Source organism: Xiphophorus couchianus, chromosome 13, assembly GCF_001444195.1.
Source record: "Xiphophorus couchianus chromosome 13, X_couchianus-1.0, whole genome shotgun sequence".
Taxonomy (NCBI): domain Eukaryota; kingdom Metazoa; phylum Chordata; class Actinopteri; order Cyprinodontiformes; family Poeciliidae; genus Xiphophorus; species Xiphophorus couchianus.
Window position 1 is genome coordinate 6,453,608 of NC_040240.1, and position 22,416 is coordinate 6,476,023.

The following is a 22,416-nucleotide window of genomic DNA, read 5'->3' on the forward strand; positions in this document are numbered from 1 at the left end:
CTACCACAATCTTTTCGTTGCCAGGTTGAGCGATTGAAAGGGAAGAATATTACTGATTTGACCTGTATTCTCCATTTGTACACTGTAGTGGATCTAGAAGTGAGGTTCTACAATTTGAGTTCTAAACCTGCGCTGGTACTTGTTTGTTTGACAGTTTAATCGGTTTCTGTCTGTAAAACACCAACTATAATGCTGAAAAACCAATACCCGGAATAAAGGTCCCGCTGTTTGACGGGGCTGGAGGCGAGCTCAAAGAAACCCAGCGATCAATCAAAAATGCTCAGCGTGCCACGTTTGATACAAGTCAGCTTTACTTTTCGTCACCTGATCTGACTGAGGGAAAACTAAAATCGTAGGACTTAAATGAAATAAAAAAATTTTGACAAGCACGTGAATAATGTCAAGTTCCTGTTTGTTTCTAACCGTGCCGTCTCCAATGAGATGCTTTTTCAGCTGAATTTAGAAATGTGTTTTGTGATTCTGTTCATAAACGCTGACCAAACAGAAATCTTTAAAGTATCGGCCACACCTTTTCATACATTAAGGACAATTTAGCTCCTTATAGTAAAACAGGAACAAATACATTTAACACGGGATCCCTGCGCCCATTTTTATTGAAAGAAATGTGATCATACCTAAATAGAAAAACACTTTTGATTATTTTTCCAGGCACGTGGTGGGTTGCAAATGGGCACATGATACTTTATAGATGGTCAAGATCAGCTATGAGTATTTAGTTGTTGGGTTTTTTTTGCTGAGGTTCTTGTAGAACTTCTTAACAACCAAGTATAATCCCAGTCAAAACCATTTAAGTGGTAAAAACAGTCTGAAATGGAGCTGTGCCTGCCTGATCTTTGGTGTCTAGGCAAATGTGCGAGCACATTTCTGTTCTGCAGTCATTTAGCAGCCGTAGCTTCAGTCCAACGCTTCATATTCATAGGGATTTTCCCCTTCAGTTCTCTGAGTTTCCAAGAGAATAATGGTAAATGTAGAATCTGATTGAGTGGGCGTCTGAGACCCCGCGCCATCTGAGGTGAAACATTTAAGAAAAGAGCAAAACTCCATGCTAATCTCTTCCAAATGTGGTTGGCTTTCTTTTAAATCTTTTGTGAGATTCATGCGGATTAGTTTGCGTTAAAAAAAATAAAATAATAACCAAAGTGTTGGGGGAGGTGGGGAGGAGAGAATGACTTTCTGGAGCGTCTTTTAATCTTTGAGGCATGTTGACATGATAAGCACGTGCTGAACACATGAATCCATTTATTGAATATGGGAGAAAACGATTCAACATTGCAGGGAAGGAATGAAATAAACAACCGGTTAATGCTGCGGTTGATTTATAAATTGGAGCAAGTTTTCTCCTCTAACTGTTCATTAAATTCCAGGAAGTCCATGTGTTTTGCTGTGTGTGTTTGTCATCCACAACGCTGTGAAATCGCAGTGCCTGCTGTGTGTGTGTGTGTGTGTGTGGGTTTCCAGTCTGTGTAGCTTTGTGAAAAGAGAAAAAAGTGAGGTGGGGCGGGAGAGAAAAACGGGCAAAAACAAGAAACTGTCAAGCCTATTCATCATTGTAGCATAACAGAAGAACTGTTGATCCCAACACACTGTCCAGGAAAAAAGAAAAGACAAAAAAAAAGCCCGACACCACCTGGATTTAGCTAACAAAGGAGGCAGTAGCCTCTTGTTGGAAATGCATTCTCCACTTATTCAGCTCTGAGAGAAACCAAAGCTGCAGTAAAGTTTATCAATGCCAAGTACATTAGCAGTGGCCAGACCTGAGAATGAATTTTGACATGCAGAGAGAAAATGAAAACCAAAAGGCGTGGTTTAGTTTCTCAAACTACGTGGAAAAGAATCACCTCAGAGATCCTTGCAGATCCATGAGAACCGTTTGGCCCTTAAATATTTTGTTTGCCATACATACATGTTTTAGATAACAAAATTAGTCCTATAGTCAGACAAAGATGACCTTTTGGTTGATAAAATTAACACATTTTCAAGTAAGGATTTGACTTATTTATTCATTTACATACTGAGGGGCAACTACTATCCAAACCAACCTGACTGAGTGAGAAAGTAATCAACCCCTGGATAAATCGTGAATCTGTTTTCCCACAGTTTGAGTCAATGACTCAACAATAAGAAAGAGACTTGGCAAAATTGTCGTCCACTGAAGAGCTCCAATGCCGAAATTTGGAAAAAGAAAAACTAAGACCTGAATGACATTTGCAGAACAACATGTTCATGCAGCAGACGAGGGGTTTTGTCCTAAAGCTCCAGGTGTTTTTGATGGGAAATGTACACATCAGTGTCTAAGCAAAAGAAAATTGAGCCTGAGAAAATGGTGGCCAAGGCTCATAATGGGAAATATTTCGAGTGAACTTTTCTGAAAAGTTTCTGGAGGGATAACATAGCTGTCTATATTGTACTTCACTCATACAACATAGACAGCTATTCTATCAAACATAAATGAGATTTACATAAATATTTGAACGGGAAGAAAAACCATAAATAACATTATTCTGTTATTCATAAAACAAAAAAAAAAACTTTTCCAATACTAAATCGCACGAAAGAGGAAAACATTTGCATAATTGAATCTCTGACTGTCATGAGTTGAGTTTTCTTTCGTTTCAGTGTTTCTTAATGCCCACCACCTGGGTGTAATTGCCACGGCTGTTTTCATTATTTCGTGATGGTGTTTGGTTCCTGCGTGTATTAAGTTCACCTGTTGTCCCCAGTCATTGTGGGATCATTGTTGTTTCTAGCTGCACTCGCAGTAAATTGTCATTGGAAAGGTTCCAGCGTGGCAATAAAGTGATTATTCTTAAACTTTAAGCTGAATTCCTGGACTCACCTGTGTTCACCATGACGCCTGATGACACTGACAGTGAGTACTAAAAAAATTGGAGTCTTTTTTTTTTTATAAAGTGTATGGAGACCTCAAGTTAAATCTGCATGTCAAATGTAAGCTTGAAGGGCAGAAACTCTCACCAGACTGGCCAAAAGTATTATTAGCATGCAAAGCCTGAACGAGTGAGATTCAAATAAAAAATGGCCAACCACATGTTGCATTCCTGTGCACTTGTTACATTGCATACAATGACGTGGCCATGACGGTTGCGATTCAACATCCATCCATCCATTTTCTTACACCCTTGCCCCTGGTGGGGTCAGGAGGGGTGCTGGTGCCTATCTCCAGCTGCCAACGGGTGAGAGGTGGGGTGCAATTCAGCATGTTAACATATTGACAATTTGTAAAAAAAAAAAAAAAAAAAACAAATACATCGGTACGACCACACACTCCCTCAAAGCCAACAGGCAACGCTGCATCTGAAATGAATTTCTGTCAAAAACTATAAACCACTGAAAATGTTTCAAGATTTCTGCCCATGTCACCCCCGAAGTTTCCAACATCGCCGCTGGCAGTGATTATAGATACAGCTATTTTGCTAACAAGATAAAACAGCCCAGAACTTTACCATGACTGTGCTGCCTGGGGCGAGACGGAAGCGGTGATGGACTTCAGGCCTTATCAGCCCTTTTCCATAGGAGATCCAGTGCATATAGGGTACATGGACAGGTCGAGTGTATTGATTTGTCAGGGAGAACACCTTCTGGAAGCAGATTGGTTTGAGGGTGTCAATGTTCAATCTGTTGTATGTGTGTATGTGGGCGTGTGTACGTGAGTGTTAGTGGTCTGCAGTTTCACCACAGTTGCCTGCCAGCTTCTCTCCTATTTTAATTAGAGAAAAAGCATCTACAACAAAGGTCACAAATGAAGGATTGGAGGAGAAAGGAGTGTTTGCAATGTAAACTAAACTATCCCATTCGGTTTCAGGGACTATGCATGGTTGATCTGACTGTATTTTGTTTTTCATGCTTTTACCATTTTTTTAAGTAAAGATAACAAGCAATACAGTGTTGGTGAAGTTTACAGACAGACAAAGAACTTGAGCTTTTAATGTGTTTGCTTGGAGATGTACAAATACAAGCAAAGGGCGTTGAGGAGTCAAGTTTACTTGTATAGCGCATTTCAGCAATAAGGTAGTTCAAAGTAGTTACAGAACATCAATTATGAAACAGACAATAAAAATTACATTTTGTCATATGCCGTCCTCAAAATCATCACCACACATCAGATATGTTGGTCGATGTTCCGTTTACTATAAAGGCAACAGTTGGGCTTTTCTCCTTGATTTAAAGGAACTCAGTGTTTCAGCTGTTTTGCAGTTTTCTGGAGAGAGCATTATGGCTGTCTCCAGAAAAGTGTGTTGAACAGTGCAGCTAAAACTTAAAGTAAGCTATAGTTGGATGAAAAGGTTGCAGTTAGTTCTACTCAAACCTGGGGAAAAAAACCCATAAAAACTTAAATTACATTTAGCACAATGCTGCAATTCAATAATGTATTTGTGTGGGAACAATTTGTTCCTTTTTTTCTTTTTCTCTGGCAAACAACTTCTAAAAAAGAAGTTTGTTATAGCTCGCCCCGTACCTTTCAAATGGGCGAGGGAATTTCATTTGTATAGCACATTTTTAACGGCAAGACAAATCACAGTGCTTTAAATGATTAGAAGGAAAATAAAGCAACAAACACGGAAAAGACATCACACTGCGGTGCCAAAGAAAGGGACAAAAGATGACAGGTAGAAAGCAAAAAACTACTCTTTATATTGTTCCAGTTGTTATTTATCAAAGGCGGCTCTAAACAAATGGGTTTCTAGCCTTGATTTGATTTGTCAGATTTAGAGGACTAAGAATATTTGAAATACTGCCAAGCCTGAGTTTTAGACAGCAATTAAAATTATTTTTTTAAAGTGCATGCATTCGAGAATAGAAAAACAATGCTGATAATAAGATTGGCATACGTGTTAACAGGCTGGTTGAAGATTTTAAGCACGACGTGTTGGATGAAGGACAGAGCTGTTTTAACTCTAAGGTAACTTTACAAATGCAGCATAAAAAAAAAAGCTTTCCATAACTTAAAAATGCTAACAAAACGTTGTGATGTGTTTACATAAGGGGAAAAAAGTTCCCAATTATCTCAAACCAAATTTGTATTTGCAGCTTCTATGATTTATGTGCAATAAAAGTTAATCTGCTACTTCTCGTTTTTCTCATTTCGGTACACTGTGGTGAGTTTTTTCAGCTGTTTTCAATATTGGTGTGACTGAGGACATTCCTTTAACACTAGTGACTAATAGCCAGCATAATATGACATAATATGACTTCTCAAGCAGTGACTCATGTGCTCCCAGTGTTTCAAAGATGACCAAAGAGCTAAGTGAGTTTTCTGCCTCAGAATGTGTCTTTTCACTTCATTTATTTGGGGTTATTGCTAGTTTAACATTACCCATTGTGCTCCCTTCTCTTTTCAACCTGGTTATATCACATAAAGTAATTTAGAAGTAATAACCCTATGATTGAAAAAGAGGAAAGATTCCAAAAGCTTTCATCTTTCTGATTGTTTAGTTAAAAAAATATGATTTAGTAGAGCATTATGGTACTTTATGTAAAGCAACCTTATAAAGTAATTCATGTCTGTCAGAAATGCTATTATTACTGCAATATATTTTGCCAGAATAGTTGATGACAGCAGCGGCTTGTCAGAGTGCCGATTTATTTTAAAAAGGGCAATAAGGCTTCATTTTAATAAAGTGACTGAAACAAGATCTGTATTTGTAGTTTCTGTAATTTAAACACCACCTGGGTTTATATGAGCACTGGTATTAAAGCAAAAGATGAATCACGTAACACGCAAAAAGACTTTTCCTGGGATGGAGATAAACATGTTCCATCCTGAGACTTTTTCACTGAATCGGGTTTGAAAAGCTGTACGATGTCTGGGTGTTAAAAGAAGCAGCTTTGGTTCAACTGTTGACAGAGACGCATTATCATAGCAAAGTATTCACGAGGTGGCAAATTTTCAGGTGAATCCCCCTGCCTTCCCAAAAAACCCATAAGCACCATTCTGTAATATATAGTTTTTAATCAGAGGTACATGTATGAAAACCGCTTGTGTGCAGTAAAAATTACGAAAGAAAATACCTTCAGGTTAGAATTGACTTGTGAAAATCATTTGTTGCTGGCGATACTTCATCCCAGTTGGTTGTCCTTTCAGGTAACATCCAGCAGCAAGAATTTCTGTATCTTACCGCAACAATTACGCCAGGATGTACAGGGGACTCAGGATTTTGCACATGCGGCTGCTTTTCTCCTGTGACTTTGTCAAGTGGTTGGCAGACTCAAAGGAAGCTGCATTAAAAAAAAAATCTGTGTTTTTAATGATTTTTGTATAACTCGGAAAATGTCAGGAAATGTTACAAGAATATTTGTCAGTTGATGAACTGTGCAAGGCGATCAGTGGCTTCTTTTCAAATTTTGCGGGATAAATAGACCGCCTGATGTGAGCCAGAAATGTTGACGTCACAACAGGGTTATCCCTCCAACATGTGGGCAAAGAGCTTCCCACGTCCTGAACAGATTTACTTAACCAACAATGGGCGAGACAAAGGTTAAGTAAATCGACAATCCAGAAAGCGTTAGTCAGAACGACGGTCCGGCTCGAAAACAAGGCAGGCAAGGAGAGGCAGAGCAAATCCAAAGTCCTCTGGGCAACCGTCAGAATCAAGAGACGTGAGGGAGGTTTCAGAGCCAAAAGCAGAATTCCTCACAGTACAAACAAGGAGCAGGCAGAAGGCAATGGTCAAGATGCAGAAACGGGTCAGGCATGTATCCCTCAGAGTCTGTGTTGAGAATAAATAATTCTGTGTTTTCACCCTGTCTCTGTTAGCTAGTTGCCAAGCTGAAGCTAAGCTAAAGCTAAAAGATATGACATGTTAGGAAACGCCCTGAAAACTAAGATTACAGGATACTAGGAGACGCCCCAAAAAGGGAACGCCCTTTTTGGGGCGTACCTTAGAGAGACGCTAACAAAGGAGATCACAACCCCTTCTGGGGGGCCATTTTTTTCTGTTAGCTCTTAAAGGTAGCAGGTCATAATGGACCAGCTGTATTTTGGTATTAATAAACGGAATTCATGAATTCGACTCACTGGCTCTTCTGCAACCTCATACATCGAGAACTCAGCATGGAGAACGGATAATTCTCCACATCTGTGACAAAAAAGAAAACAAAAAAACAACAGAGGATAACACCAAGTTAATAACACAGGAGTTTATACAGGCAGCAGGACAAGCAAGCCCAATCAACACCCAGTAGGACCGGCAGATGCACAGGTGAGAGCAACGAGCTAATCAGCAGGTAAGGCTTGGTTGGGGTTGGGATGTCATGAATCAAGGCAGGAAACAAAGGAAACAGGGACATGATGACAGCCTCACGTCTTCTATGAAATGGATCAGACTTGATCCCAGATAAAAGCAAGAAGACTTGTGTTACACTTTTTCCAGACACTGACTGGATGAATAAGTGTGTTACCAGTGAATGCATTAGTAAATACTGGAGAATCCAGTCCTGACTGGTTTTGTTGTCAGGAATGATGGAATGGTTGTACCAACACGACTCAAAAGGTCAAGTTTACGGTCAACAAACCAAACGGGTGAAGTACAAAATCTATTGCAAGCAGCCCTTTAAGCCAACACGAAGCAGCTTAAAAAGTTGCTATTTACTTCTGTTAATATTATAGAACCATAAAAGCTAACATGACACTTTACCCGTCCCATGAGGTCGCGCAGTTCTTACCTTGAATACAATACAGCTTTTCGCGCATTAAAACAAAACAATTCGTCTGCCACAGTTCCACTTCTTTGCTTTTTCCCCGGGTGGCTTATCCACTGCATCAGCACAACACTATATATGCTCTCTGACGTCCTAAATTAAACTCAAAGGAGTTGCTTTGAAAGCGTCAGCATCATTAACGGCGGAATAATTACCATGCACTCCGAGCTGCACTGACTCTTCAGCAGCAACGTAACCACCATTCTGTGCTCCATTTGTGCATCCCGCTTTCATCGAATTATATGCCCCTTCAATCTTGTTTGCGACCTTTTCTTTTTCCACTGGTCAGATTTTCTTTTTTTTTTTTTACCCCTCAAGCATAACTCATATCCTGCCCTTTCCTTCACAACATCTCCTTTCAAATCTCTTCCAATCCCTCTCTGTGTGTCATCACGTTACAGAATTAAGTCTCTCTCTTTGTGACTACCTCTATTTTTATTGACTTTTTTTTAGTATTATTATTTCATCTGCTCCCCTCTGTCCATTTTCATCGTCTCTCTCAGTCTCTAGCTCTTTTTTTTTTTCAGGTGTAAAAATTGGATGACATGCGGAGAGTTGTGGATTAAAGTGAATGTCAATCACCTTCTTTTCTATCCTCTCTCCTCCAGGCAATGCTCCCCAGTGGATTCACATACCTGTGGGGATTTTTCATTTTTCTCTCTGTCTTCCTTTTGTCTCCTTGTCTCTCATCCATAACCACTGTCACATACACAGGACCGGATGCTAATTGCGTTTCTAACGGAACTTCCAGCCCAAACACCTAGTCACTTTTTGACCCTTACTTAAGGAAACTGTCTGTTTATGTTTTGTTTTTCACTTTTCCAGCCGCCCAGTCTTAGGCTGTCTATGGTTTCTCCACCCCTCTCTCCCTCCCTGTCTTGTTATACCTGAGACCTGTGGAGACAAGAGGAAAATCTCTCCTCCTTTCATGTGATAAAAATCACAGAGCTGTGGCTGTATCCAAAGCCAATAAGCCTTTGAAAGGAAAACAGCTTTGCGGAAAAGAGTGACTGGCAGTTTGAGTCGCAGGAGACGTGGCGAATAAAAGACAAGCACCTTTTCTCTTTTTCCTTTTATTTCCACCTGGGTAGACGACAGAAATGGCAGATCACATAAACTGACCTCTTAATGGCTACCGTTTTCATTAGCGCTCGGGATAAGGCAGTGGTGATTCAATGGCTGGAGGGAGTTTTCTTGTTAAGAAGAGAGCAAAGTCCCCCTTTCTTTTTTTTACTCGTATGTCAAAGTGCAGACAAGAGAGAAGCAGCGACAGGCCTGTTCATCAATCACAGGATCAACTTTAAAATTAGACTACCTGTGTGTGAGTCAACCTCGGTATAAATGTGACGGGATCAGAGGATTGTCAGAGAAACGATAGCATCGCAGACACCAAAGAACCCAACTTTGTACCTTTTTGTTTTTCTTCAACAACCATCATTTTGAGCGGCTCGTTTCTCACCTGCATCGTCGTATGGGAAGCAGGAGTTTAGAGCGTTTATTAACGCCACCCAGAGATATTTAAAGACCAGCAGTGGTCGAGGACTGAGCCAGAAACATTTATTTAGTCAGTGGAAAACAATCAGTTGAGAGCTCAGCCAAAAGCAGAACATTGACCTACTTAAACTTGTTAATGGTTATTTAAAAGAGTGAGGGAAGTTAAAACACAATCAGCATGTGTTTGAATATTAATCCGACATTTCATCATAGTTCAAGCGCTATTTTTTTTTATATGGTTTAAATTCTAGGGTTTTGAACTCAACATGTTTTGATTGGCTGCTGTCCTCAATGATCCCACACCTGATTGGTGAATTTATTTAGTGCTGGAGCCAAAGCATGGTCAGGGGAAACACAGAGAACTGGTGTTTAGTAAGCTCTAGCATCAGTTCATCATTGGTTGGTGGAAAAGGCAACCTAGAGGCTGCACTGAAAATTCCCCTTTCGACATGACATGACCGTCGACCGGCCAGCCACTATGGGATGCTTTTTTTATTTATTTTTTTTTTAGAATGATTGTTTGGCAGAGAAAAAGAGGGAAAAAGGTTGAAGTCTAGATGTAAAAAGCTCTACAAAGTATTCACTCGGGGACTCGCATACAAAAGCCTATCCCAGGCTTTTTAGGTTTGTATTTGAAGGGGAGCAGAGAAGAAGTCATAGCCTTGTATCATTTTTCTTCAATTTCACAAACCCCCCTTTGTGCTCATCTACCACAAAAAAATTTCAATAATACATTCTAATATTCGGTTACCATGTAACATAATGTAATAAAAAAAAAAAAAAGAGTATCAATACCTTTGCATGGTAACAGCGTTTGGAATCTTGTCATAACCTGCCAAAGACTTTGTTCAGTATTTAACACTACATGGAGCCGCGTAGTGGAACGGCTTTGTGAGAGTTCAAAGCTCACTAATAAATTAAAGGCTGCAGATGAAACAGAATGCGCCACAGAAAATGAATCAGTCAGGGGACTATCTTTATGCATTAGCTACCTTTGAGACATTGTGTCAGGATTTGCGAGTTCACTTAGGGCGCATAACTAAGGTGACCATTTAAATCGCAAGGCGCATGAAAGATTGAGGAGTTGTCTGTGTTTGGTTGTTTTAAAATAATGTGACAGCAGCCAGAAGTAACCCCTCTTAAACAGATGACATTGAAATAAACTGCTTTTTAACTACAGTGTGCGGCTAATTAGCACTGAAGGATAGGATGGGGGTGGTGGAGCAATGGAGGGTGGCGAAGGATACGGCAATTAATCTGTCAGTTTAGCTATTAAATCAATAGTTTAAAAAAAAACAAGCATGTTTGATCCCACATTTTCATGTTGCACCCATGCATTTTCATATATAATGTTTTTGTAAATAGAATTTGTTATTCACTCTGGACAAGAGAATGTAGCAACCTATATATTTTATTGCAGTTTTTTGGCTTCTCTCAGTAGATATTTGATTTACAAACAGGGATTTCTACACTCTGAACTGATCAAAAATGATCAACAACTCAATGCAGACCACGGGGAACCGTATAACTTCCTGTTACTGCAGTACTCAGAGAAGGTTATAATTTAAATATGCAAAAATGCTCAACTTAAGTTAAACTACTACTTTCATTATCCATCACTGCTATGCTTAACATAGATTATCTTTTTTTTATCTACTTGGAATCAGTCTTTGCTTTATTTACGGGATTTCATGTAACTTGATGTTTTGCTCACATGGAGCGACAGATGGTAGACAGATTTGGACCTCATCTAACAAAATGTGGCCAAAAGCTAAGGATTTACCAATGATCTAATAACCCTTGGTCGTGAGATATAGATCATAACGGATCTCAGATGAGTTTGGCCCTAAAGGTAAGGTGAGTAATTAGGTAATAGTTTGGGTCAGGCTGCATCCTGGGCGTCTTCTCTAGGTGGGATTTTTGTGCAAGAAGCAAAAGAAGATTGATCAGACAGAAAGAAAACCAGAACACCTTCTATATTGCTTTGAACTGAGTCATACTCTGAGCTCCGACAGCTAGAAGTTAAAACAAACCAACACTGTACAACTAATACGTAGCAACATATTTATCTTTTTCACTGTTTTGTTTCTGGTTCATGACAAAGTTTTACAGAAGGCACTCCAGAGAAAACTTCAGCGACATCCAGTCTGAACCGAAATGGAAGACAATGACCTTGTGCTTCAATTACTTTTCTTTTTCCACTTCAAAGTCTTTTGCAGCTAAGTAGAGTAAAACATTTCCACAGAATAATGTGAAGACCACCACGTTTAAGAGCTGGATGGTGTTTTCTTGCCAACGTACAGTTAGTTTTGCATGTCAAGTCAAAAAGTTTCGTTTTGGTGTCATGAGCAATTTCTTCCACGTTTGTTGGAAGCCGACACAAAGCAAGCGTAAAATGTGTAGCGAAGTGTCATGATTCATGTGCTGTCCTGTCCATGCTGTGCTTAAACACTCATTCAGCTCAGCTGCCACGCCTGATTGCTTACCTGTTCCACCAGGGCCCCGCCCCTCTGCCTCCTTGCCAAATTAACGACAGCCATGAGCCAGTAGAGATCCAGCGTTTCCTTCCAAGCCTTCAGTGTTTCTTTGACCCTTTTCTGTCCACAGATTGACCCCCCCTGCCAAGCCCTTCACGGATCCCATCTGTTCTGGATTTCTGGACCCTGACCCAAGCCTTGCCTCACGACCACCGAGCATTGCCTGCCCCTCAAGCTAAGTTTGCTCTCTCTGTCCTCCTGTGTATGACCTCTGCCTGAGTCCCTGGGTGTTGCCTCTTGGATCTCCTTGTGGAGAGTTTCATTGCTTCCACCGTAGCCTGTTCTACCTGGTTTCTCAGCTCCACCCGTCCACTGCTCTACAGTGCTGTGTTTGACGACCTCATCCTGAGCAGCAACCAGTGTCTGAACATTTTATTAAACTTGTTCTTTCCTTTTCTAACTCCTGTGTGTGGTTGAATTTCCGGGTCCCCACCGAGTGTCCTTACAGTGAAGCTTAAGCAAGACTTATTGACACTGGCTTTCTTCTTGCCAGTTGTCAAGAAGAAAACCCAGCCGGGTTGTATGGAGCCAATCTGGGATGGGGCTGAACAAACAAACCGTAAGAGTATAATCTTGTAATAATAATTTGTCTAGGTCTGGTACATATACGTCCAATAAAAGAGATTGACATTTGTGGTTGTAACATGACAAAATGTTACAACCGTCGACATTTAGCAAGACTGTACTTTGACTTGAAAGGCCAATTATTTTTTATGGTTTTTATCACTACATAAAAAAAAAAAAATAATCAAAGGGGACTGAAGTGAACTTTTGAAAAGGTGGAAGGAAACAGAAAGAGGAAGGGAGTGAGAGATGAAGTAGTAATGCATCATGCTGGCAGAGGTCAGGGAAGAGCAGGCTGTGTAATTAACTATAGAGGAATCAGGTAATCATGCAACTAATACACTGTTTCAGCAGATAATTAGTCACACTACGGTACCAGGATGTTCCGTATATAAATAAATATTTATGGTATATGTATTTATGGGAGTCGTGTTGGAAGGCCGACTTTACGATGAAAGGCAACATCGTAACAGCATCTTAGTGAACGCTGCAGGTAAATTTGCTTATATAGACCAACATTCAGTAATGCGTTTTAAATACCTGCCCAGCTCTAGCTACAGTTTTCATTTTCCTCCCATTCTCTATGCGCTCTGCATGAGATTAGTTATCCTGGTTCTCACCATTCACCCTGTGCATTCTCAACAGACAGCTCAGAAAGGAGGCTAATAAATGCTAATCACAGGGACCCATGCTGCCGCCTCTTATTCATTATGGGGCACACATTAACTCACCAAACCTTCTTTTTTTTTCAGGATTGACAGTTTGAACTCTTTCTGTTCCGCCTTTCATTTCTATACTCTCCTTCCTGCTATTTTTTCTTCACCTATTTTGTTACTTGATGCAAAAGTGGCATGGTCTCTACTTACCTTCTGTGTTTTTTGTTAGTTTTTCTTTTCTTTTTTCTTTTTTTCCCCTCGCAGCATCCTCACCTCCCCAGTGAATACTAACATGTGCTAATATGGCCCTAATTACTGCTCATTGCCTTTTCGGTGGGCAGAGAGAGATAGAAAAAAAAAAAAACTCTTCGGATGAAACAAACTCGTCTTCCAGCAAAGACAGATGACTCAGTATTGTCTGGGGTTTGAAAAGTCTTTGTGGCTGCTTATCATTCTCGGTCCTGCTTTAGTCATCAGTAGCATGCTTCTTGGCATCAGGAATTATAATTAAGCTACAATTAGCAATTAAGCTGTTACATTTGTGGAAGCTTTAATCGTCTTTGACTGGGTAAAATGAGGTAGACTGTGGCGCAACACACATGGCCTTTACCTTTTGACCCTCTGCTCCTCCTTAGAGCAGGCGTACCATTTGCAAATCTGGATTATCTTCAGCAAGTCAACATTTTTATATGGCTCTCGTGAAAACTGATATTAACAAAATTCCCAAAACAGACCAAAAAAATTGAATTCAATACTAAAGCACCACAATCGTATTTGTGTGTCTACATGTATAATAAATATTGAACATGTTAATATTTTTCTTAGTGGATACATTACTAATGAGAAGATTGATGAGAGAGATTCCAAAACATTAAAAAACACATTAGTAAATAGTTATATTTTTTTAAAAAGTAAAATGGTATTGAAGTATGGGATGAACTTACTAAAATTAAGATACTTAGTACATTTTTAATGAGTAATGGACAGCTTATGTGGGGAGAATTTAATTTCAGCCATTACTAAGGTAAAGGGTGCAAGTCGGTGGTTAATGATATTTAAATATCCACAAACTATTCTCAAAAATGGAAGTTTTCTTGAGACCACTTTTTGGTCATCTTGGCATTTGCCTATTTCTGTAGCTTTTCAATTGGATCCTAATAACTCAATTGATTAAGCATTTAAACTTGATTTTCTTCCTCTGAAACAATTTTTCCTGAGATTTCTTGGGTTTGTCTGGGATCAGCATGTTCCCCAAAATCCACCTGGATTTCACCTTTAAATTCTTATCAGGAATGTTGTTGCATTTCATTACTTTTCCCTTCAATTACAAGAAGTCTGCTAGTACCGTATCCTGAGAGTCGGACCTACTCCTTGCCAGGCTAGTTGGTGAACTACAGCGGATCCAATGAACGTAGGACAAATTTCTCATAAGTCTTCAATAGATGCATCGTCAGAGCCACCGATGTCCGGACGCTTGGTCTTTGGCACTGACACCTCACAGGAGGTCTTCCACGGTTGTCTTCAGGCTCAGGTTGATCATGCATCCCATGATGCCACACAGTTTATTTGTGCACCACCTCAGAAGAAGCCAGGAGCGGATGCCATCTAGATCAGCAGCCTTTAGCACCTTGATCTTTTGCAGCCCCATTCCTCACCCAAAGTGTTGAAGGAGACGAGATGGTGGCGGGAGAGGAGTGATGTGGGACGGAGTCCTCTGAAGCGAAGGAGCTGAGAGCTGTGAAGTCCCGAGAAGAAAAGCCAGCTGTCGACAAACGTGATGGGGGGCAACAGCATGTGGAAAGAGGAGGAAAGAGCGGGTTGGTCAAACATGCTAAAGAACTGGTTCAGGTCATTCTGCTACCCTAAGGTATATATATAAAGATATAGCTGTCATGAATTATGTGTGGAGCCTTTCAAAAGCTTACTGAATGCTAAACTAGCAAACAAAATAAAAAGATCACTTGCTTTAAAGTACACTACTTGTATCTCCTGTAGCTATTTTTTTATTTATTTAATTGCCTGCAGGGTCACAAACATCACTCACATTTTCTGAAGAAGTCCGAAACACAAACGGCAGAATAAAAGATATTTTTTCCAACTCCATGTGAAGCCATCGTGACAGGGCTCTGAAAATGTCTCGGCAGAGAGCGAAAGGTGCGCATATTTGTGCGAGAAGAATCTGATTTCCAAGGTTTACATCCACTACAGGAGCTCACGTTGATGGAGTACTGTAAAGCAGCCAGCCGGGACGTTTACTACAAATGTTTTCCTTTTGTATATATATATGCACACACCTCTGCAGGATGTGGCACGGAGCACATATTGCACTTGTACAAAAAAAAACCAACACATGTACAGCCAACCAACAAAATTAATAAGACATCAAAGTCGGTACACAGACAGCTGCCTTAGCTCTGGGTGGCTTCTTGGCAGAGCAACTACAGGGCAGGCACCACTTCATGTCTGATACATGTCTGGCATGAGGTACTGACTATTACCCTAAGCAACGCATCTTTATTTTTCTTTTTAAGTTTTAAGTCTAACCCACCTTAAACTGAACATATTGACACAAGTGTAATGACAAGCTTGTCAGGTAGATTTGGTTCTCTTAAGCTGTAATATTTCTGGAAATGAGAAATTAGAGATTAGTGAGTTGGATCTGGTTGTTAAAGATATATTTACTTGACATACATGACCATACATATATATATATAGAGAGAGAGAAATCTGTTACTATTAATTCAGTATTTGATCAGCTTTAAGCGTTCACTTTTGTTCTTCAGTAATCCATTCTGAGCTCAGAGTGCTGTCAGCTGTTTCTCTGATGTCTGCTGTGTTTCCTAGAATTATTCACTCGCTCTCTTGCTGGCATTGATGTCACTTTCCGGTGTGATTCCTTCACGCCGAACTCGGTTCCGGGAAAAGATTTCTTGCTTGTTGCACTTGCTGTTGTTTTTGGCTCAAATCGACTTGGTAAGCAAGATATAATTAGACGGCAGCTGTCCCACGAGGAGTGGCTACTACGCACGACAGCCGTTCCTCTCTGACTGCTGCATGCTCTTCAATTCGTTTATTTTTTCTTTCTTCTCCCCATTCATTGGCTCACCAATAGACCCTGTTGCTCCTCTCGAGTTTAATCAAGGCTTAACGCAGTTCTTGGTTTCAACAGCCATTTATTGTGGACACGTCTTACAAAGTCCCCAAAAATGCCGTCAGAACTAAAAGCAAAAGGTAACACAAACCCAAATCAGTTCACAATAAATGGAGTGTTTACATAAATAAAAGATACAAATAAACAAAACCGTACCTCATTAGCCGCATTGACTCCAGAGGAATAAAGTTTAATTTCTAGCGATCAGCTTCTTTAGCTTGAATGCCCCATGTGGCTCTAAGTGCGCCAGCTAATGTTTCCCCGGGCAACACATGGTCCGCGGAACAAAATAAAAGGTCCCCCCACATTTGAATGTACACTTAACCGAACTTAATGAGCATCAACACAACTTTAATAAAACTACCACACATATTAAACTTCATGTTTAATATTAAATAAACTTTAACTACTGCCACCTTAAACCAAACATCAAAACAATAAACCAGATGCAGTTGTCTTGACAGCAGCTACAGGCCCAGTCATTTTTTTTTTTTTTTTTGGTCAAAGCCATTTTTCCTGTTCCTCATCTCTTGTGAGAATGCCAGTGCTACAGTAATTGTGTTTGTTCTCTCTCTCGTTAGTAACCTTTTTTTCCCCGCTAAAACAAATGTGGCAATTAAAACTTTCTCTTCAAAACGTTCCCTCCCTGGTCTATCTTTACTTTCAAAGTGACCTCTTTCTTCATGGGTCCTCAGAGGAGCATCAGGAAGATGTGGTTCAGACTTGCTGCTCCTATAAGCTATAAACCCCCCTGTCATTCGATAGCGGATTTCCCTCGCGCTTTAATGATGTAGGAAGATACGCTGCCTTGGGTTAACAACGTTCCAGAATTACCTTCCAAGTCTTTTGGTTCTCAGAGTTTCTGCAAGTTCCATTGAAGACTTCTTTTAAACCCATCTTGGGATCTTCAAGATCTCAATGAATTAAAAAAAAAGAATCTGAGTTTATTACTCCTCATCAGGGGTTAAACAAGTGAAAAATAACTATGAATGTAAATTGGTGTTTTTTTGTATACATATATATCAGAAATTATTGAAATATTGATTTCTGAACTCTTCCTGAGTTCAAACATTAGTATTTGTCGTGTTCTGTGTTTTCTGTGTATTTATTTAGAGTTTTCTGTGTCCCCGAGTCTTCGTGTTGTCCTGTCCTCCTCTTGATTGTTCCCAGGTGTGTCTCATTCTGTGATTACCCGCTGTGTATTTAACTCCACCTGTGTTCCTTGTTCCTCGTCGGGTCCTTGTCAATTCAGCGTCTAACGTGCGTGCTGTCAGTCGTGTTGTCCATTCGTGTAAACGGTTGCTACCGGCGTCGAGCCCTGGCTTCTGCTTGGCCGTGCTGCCCATTGATCGGACTGTGTTTGCTTTATTAAAATCATTTACTCATCTTACCTGGGCCTACAGCGTCTGCCTCACCACCTCTCACCCTACTCTGCACCGCTTCGTGACAGTATTGTTGTTTCCAAATGAATATGAACTTGTTTTCTTTGCATTATTCGATGTCTGAAAGCACAGCATCTTTTTTGTTATTTTGGCTATTTCTCATTTTCTGCAAATAAATACCAAATTTTTGCTTGGAATTGTCAATAGTTCATAGAATAAAAGAACAATGTTCATTTTACTGAAACATATACCCAACCCATCCCAAACTTTGAACATGCCACTGTGCACTGCTCCAGCCATTATCTAAAAATGGAAAAGAATGTAGCAAACCCACCCAAACATGGCTGCACACCTGAACTGAAAGGGCAAAGCAATAAGAGCAGTAATCAGAGAGGCAGACAAAAGGCTGCTGGTAAATTTGGAAACCGCAAATATCAACATCTCACATGGGAGAATATATTGACAAGACAACTGTTAGATGTGGAGTCTGCAACTCGCCTTTCCCTGTGGTGAAACATGACGGTGGCAGCTTCAGGTGGTGTGGATGCTTTTATTCAGTTTTCTCTTGAAAGCTGGACAGAGCTAACTTGTGCTCAATATAGTGAGAAAACATGAGGGGAAAAAAATCAGTTGGAGGCTGCAAAAACCTGACATCTTTAGGTGCTTAAATGAATATTGTACAGTGTTCAGTAGTCCTTTCTCTGTACCTGGCTACGTTTTTAATGATCACAAACACATTCATTAGACAACATTAAATAATAATCCATGTTGTCGTCCCAAATATGTCAAAGTCCAGAGCGAAATCCGGTTGAGAACATTGAGCAACACCTGAAAGTGTGCGTCTTCACGCACTCTTCCTCCAGTCTGACTGAGCCTGAACCATTTAGGAAAGACTGGAGAGATATTCCAGTCTTTAAGGAATGCTTTAGGAAACTTTTAAAGACATACTTCGAAAGACCTGCAGGTGCAGTAGGTAGATGGATAGATTTTAGTACATTCGTAGTCCACATCACATATAAGAACAGGTGACACTGCAGTGAAAGTGGTTCTAAGGGCATCGACTCCGGTTTTTACGTTTTCATGTGTAACAATATTTTAAAGACCATCTTTTCACACATCACAATTACACAATGCTCTTAAGACAACTATTGAATGCATTACACTGCCATTTTACACCAATTATTAGCGCATTGTCGGTGTAAAATACACACGTTTCACAGTCCTCTAGATCAGTGTTTCCCAACCCTGGTCCTCAAGGCACACTGTCCTGCATGTTCTAGGTATTTCTTTGCTTCAGTCCAGCTGATTTCAATTGATGACTGATTAACAGGCATTTGTTGAACTGCAATCAGTTGAATCAGGCACGTTAAAGCAGGGAAACCTCTAAAACATGTAGGACAGTGTGCCTTGAGGACCAGGGTTAGGAAACACTGCTCTAGATGATACATCGCAGCTGACAAATTGTCAAAAGGTGAACGCCTTTGCTGGGTACATTGTAATGAATATGTAGAGCACCAACAACAATTATGTCTGGTAATGTTAAGGAGCACAGAGCCTGACCTTGTTAAATGTTCTGAGGTCTGCTTGACCTCCTTATTCGAGGAAAAAAGAAACTTGATGGAGCTGCACAGGGGAAAGCATTAGAAACACACTGGTGCACAAGGGAATTAGAGGTTATGGGTCCTTGTAAACTTCAAACCTTTCACAACGTGACAACCGACCTTGGTAGACCCGTCCAAGACACCTTTTAACACCGTGTAGCACCTGAAAGGGTTTTTGTTCTTGGTGTTTAAAGGTCAAAAACCAGATGCATATATATTACAACGTGCTGCCACTCTTCTGTATTTTAAACTTCGAGAGGATTTGATGTTCGTTTTTGCCACAAAAGACCAAAAATAAGGAAGCCGATATATTTACATGAGAACATATTCCTTCGGTAACGAGGCATTATACTTTAAAGACAAGAACACTTCAGAACACAATGATCCGTAGGGCTGTGCCACCCCAAGAAAAACACTCCTTGAATTTGAAAGTGACATCGTTTACGGCCTTGGGTACTGTAATGCAAAAAAAAAAAAAAAAAGAAGAAGAAAAAAGAGGACAATTACTTTGCGCAGAATAACCAGGTGTTAAAATGAGATCTTAAAAGGAAAACCTTGTTTCTGTAAAAAGAAAAAAAAAAAAGAAATCATACAGAAATTCTGCTGGCCTTGATGGCAGTGTTTTCCTTCCCACACAGTGTTCTGCACATTGGCTTTCATATCAATAGACAGGCACACAATCGCTCCCCTAATGTAGAGATTTGTTCTCGCGCTCGTGTTTTTGGTGCGTCTCGGTGAGCCTGAGCGCGTGACGGGTCCGCCATTTCATCTTCTGTCCCCGAGCCTTTGAACGCCGGGACATTGGAGCCCCGAACGCAGCAACTGAGAATTCACTTTGATAAACTTATGTCTTTAGGCTAGATTAAAACAGAAAGCGACAAACGGCGCACATCGGGCTTCTCCTTTGAACATCCTCCAGCGGGAGTCGTAATAAGCCACCACTCCCCCGACTTTCTGCCGTTTTATTTTATTTATTTTTTCTCTCCTCACACTGCTGACACTAAAAGTTGGAGCGACTGAGGCATGTAGGAGGTGCACATCTTGCAACATTGCTATTTTGATGTCATTATGTTTGTGATGTATTAGATTAAATAGGCGGATTTACAACCACAAAATTAGATTCTGTAAGTATCTAGTACAGGGAAAACAGGGGATATATGTTTTTAGATTTACATTTAAAAAAAATCTTTTAAAAAAAAATGTTGACATATTAACATTTTCTACAGCCCCTTCTTCATTCTGCATATAATTGATAGATAATTATCTGACGCTCATATTAATAGTTCACACCTCATTGCCAGGGCTTTGCAAGACAGAATCCCCCTTGAGGTGAGATTTCGATGCCACAAGGTGCGACAGACTTTGATTCTTTTTCACGTAGTGTAGAAGAAACCGGAAACATCTGAAGATGTGGCTTTGTGTGTTTGGTTTCATGTTTGCTTCATTGCATATCGTGTCTCTTTTTGTTGTTGTTGTTGTTGTGGTTGAACTCTTACGCCGCCGTTCTTCAAGATGCTGGACCAAACCTGCCGCATCATTTTTCACTTCATCTGTGCTTCCTTACCTTTCGAGTGCATCTCTCTATTGTCAGCAGCCCATGCTGTGTGATAAAAGGCCAATCAGGTGGTGGCGGGGGGGGGGAACTGCATCCTGACTTGAAAATAAAGTGCTGCACATATCCACTTATCTCGAAGCTGATGAAGTAAAACATGTTTCCTACCAGTGTGAAGACAACTTTTTTTTTTGTGACTTTTCTGAAGGAAAAACAACAACCATGTACCGCTGTCAACTAAAATCAAAACTCAACACCAGTTGCAGCTCGCATGAACTGTGTCTCATCCCAGCTGCTCGGTTCAGAAATGTATAATGAGGCAAACGGATATCTGCTTGTCTGACTTGTTTATCACTGACATGGTGGGCGAGAAGGTAGAGATGAATGGCGATCATTAAAGCGGCGCGGGCGACGGCATCTGAGCGGGCTCCGACTGCGAGGTGCACCGGGTCCTCCCTGAGCTTGGTTTTTAAATGTCAGCGCCGCGTCGTCCGGCCGTAAGAGCCAGCCCTCTCTCTCATGCGCTGTGAGATATTACAGCAATTATTCCCATCATGAATCAGAGCCCATCGGCTCCAAGAATCATTTGAGGCCTCACGCCGGGGATCCAACCGGCGTCGTTTCCTCGGTCAGACATCGGAAAGAGTGACATTTTCCCTCCGTCCATATTTTCCACCAAATCAGAAAATCGTTTAAAACAAGTCAAGTGACAATATTACCCATATTGCACAGTGAGGCCACGTGCATTGGCTAATAGCTATCCACGGAGCAGGTTTGCGACCTTCCATTGACTGTGTGGCATTTTGCCATGACATTCAAAAAGCCAATTTTTTTTTTACACATACTAAACCCGAATTTATACAGTTAATAAGAAGTCAGTTTATGACTGTTACGTGTTTGTTGGTCGTACATTGCTCTACCTGAGGTATTTCAGCAATTTTCCAAATATTTTCAATTATTGCCTTCTAATTCAGCCGCTGCTAAAGGAAATGGTAATTGGGGATGACAGTGGTACATGTTTGACAACAAATGGAAGCAGAGTGTATAGTGTTATATCCAAAATACGTACTTGTTGTGTGAAACGGAGAGTTTTTGGAGATGTTTTCCTCCATAGCCATAACTCTGGTTATCAGTGAGCCTCGTTTGTTAAGGTCCCAGCATAAATCGTTTTATTTGCTTCTTATGTGTACCTACATACAAGTTTAACTGAGCTTATATTTTGTTTTACTTTTTTTCTTTCATATACTTTGTTGCCTAGAAAGTTAGAAAATTTTGTATTGAGATAGGTTATAATTTTTTGCTGGGTTCTTCAGTCTGCTTTTAACAAATAAAAGTATAAATTGAACCAAATCAGTCAGTGGCATTTCATTTACATGAATTGTTACCTACAAGTCTCACAGTTATAAATTCTCTTAATGCATCTGCAGTGAAAAAAAAAATACTTTTAAGGGTTTTTTTTCTGCTTTAAGGGTTGCTTTATATGAACAGTATAAGGTGTACAATTTCTCATTCCAGGAGGAAATGTAGTACTGGTTCATGTCATTTCAAGAGTTTGACATTTCCTTGAACAACACAAATATCTTATCCTTGTCCCTACTGCACAACAATTATTCCCATTATGAATCAGAACTATTGGCTCTAAGAATCATTTGAGGCTGTATGTTCTAATTTTTGACATTACTTTAGACCAGTGGTCTCACACTGCAGTCCTTGAGGACCGGTGTCCTGTACAGTTTAGACGT

General features: G+C 40.2%; 2 long non-coding RNA genes across 2 annotated transcripts; one reads left to right on the plus strand and one right to left on the minus strand.

Moving 5' to 3' along the window:
- The first annotated feature begins 843 nt into the window (after positions 1–843).
- Positions 844–12,185, plus strand: LOC114156433 (uncharacterized). Its single transcript, XR_003597937.1, has 3 exons — positions 844–857; positions 6,509–6,514; positions 11,989–12,185. It is a non-coding gene; the product is annotated as an uncharacterized LOC114156433 (long non-coding RNA).
- A 3,959-nt stretch (positions 12,186–16,144) lies between these two features.
- On the minus strand, positions 16,145–16,605 carry LOC114156385 (uncharacterized). The gene is made up of 2 exons (XR_003597933.1): positions 16,296–16,605; positions 16,145–16,206 (listed from the first exon to the last, which is right to left on the minus strand). It is a non-coding gene; the product is annotated as an uncharacterized LOC114156385 (long non-coding RNA).
- Between the last annotated feature and the right edge of the window lie 5,811 nt (positions 16,606–22,416).